The sequence below is a fragment of the Microtus ochrogaster genome, linkage group LG5, assembly GCF_000317375.1.
Source record: "Microtus ochrogaster isolate Prairie Vole_2 linkage group LG5, MicOch1.0, whole genome shotgun sequence".
Lineage (NCBI taxonomy): Eukaryota > Metazoa > Chordata > Mammalia > Rodentia > Cricetidae > Microtus > Microtus ochrogaster.
In genome coordinates, this window is record NC_022031.1 from 24916169 (window position 1) to 24917396 (window position 1228).

At 45.8% G+C, this 1228-nt stretch overlaps 1 pseudogene; it reads right to left on the reverse strand.

Moving 5' to 3' along the window:
• Positions 1–813, reverse strand: LOC101990068 (annotated as a pseudogene).
• Positions 814–1228: the final 415 nt, after the last annotated feature.

The following is a 1228-nucleotide window of genomic DNA, read 5'->3' on the forward strand; positions in this document are numbered from 1 at the left end:
CAGTTTTCGCTGATGAACCATTAAAGACTGGACCTGTCGCTTGAGGACCTGCATTCTGGCTGTTGTGACAACCGACCGCACATCAGGGACCACGCTCTCACTGAGGATCTCACTGTTGAGGCGGTGGTTTCTCTGGAAACGGGCGGTAGCTGTATGCTTCATTGAAAAGCCGTCATCATAATCATCTGGATCCTCAGCAGGCTGAATGCTCATATAAGGTTCTCCTTTCTCCATACGAGACTGTCTCTGTCGACTTTCTTCCTCTAACGCAGCTTCGGCATGACTTTTTGCATTAATATATGCAAGGTATGCAGGGGAATTGTGATAGGCCTTCATAGACTCATTGTACTCTATCTTTTCGGCTTCGTATTCGTTTAAATATTCTTGTTTCTCTTCATCAGTGAGATCTCGCCACATGCCACCAATAATCTTGCCAATTTCCCACAACTTTAGGTCAGGGTTGGAAGCCTTTACTTGGTCCCAGTCCTTTCTGCTGTACCTCATGTAGGGCATCAGCGGCTTATCTGGTGGCTTTGGAGGCTTTGGAATTGTGATACCAGATGACGCCGTGACCCGGCTGTTGGTGCCCGGGTTCCCTCCCAGCCTGTAGTTGTTGTAGGCGAGATGACTGTATGGATTGTATCCCACAAACCCTGGTGTGCTGGGCATTTGTGTTGCAGGAGCTGGGGTGGGAGGTGGGGCATAAGATGGTCTTTTTGACATTTTGGAAGATTAAGTTCTCAGTTCCTTAAGAATGAATCTGAGACACCGCGGGCCGAAAAGGCGCCCGCAGCTCTGGCTTCGCTTCCCTTTGTCCCCTTCTGTCCATCTTCTTGCATGTACATTCTGCTACAAGTATAATTATTTTTTGTCAGTATCCCATGCCCTAATTTGAAAGTTTTACTAAGGGCAGTGTGCTATATCTGACTTAATTTTGTTGCAATCTGATCATTTTGCTTTCATATGTTAATTGTCCACAGATAGTTGTCGATGTGTAAAAATGACCAGAATAACCTCATTGTCTTTCTCACCGAAGTAAGTCTATGGTGGCTGCTCTGGCCCCGATTCTCTTCCTGTGCATCTGCATCCTCTTTGTAGTATGAGAGGGATGGCTGCTGAGGTCCTGCTTGGTTTTCATTAACCTATCATCATGCCATATTTGCTCTTGCTTCTTTTACAGAAGGGCAAAGTTATCACCATTTCAACTATGTAAGCCTTATTTCAGGTA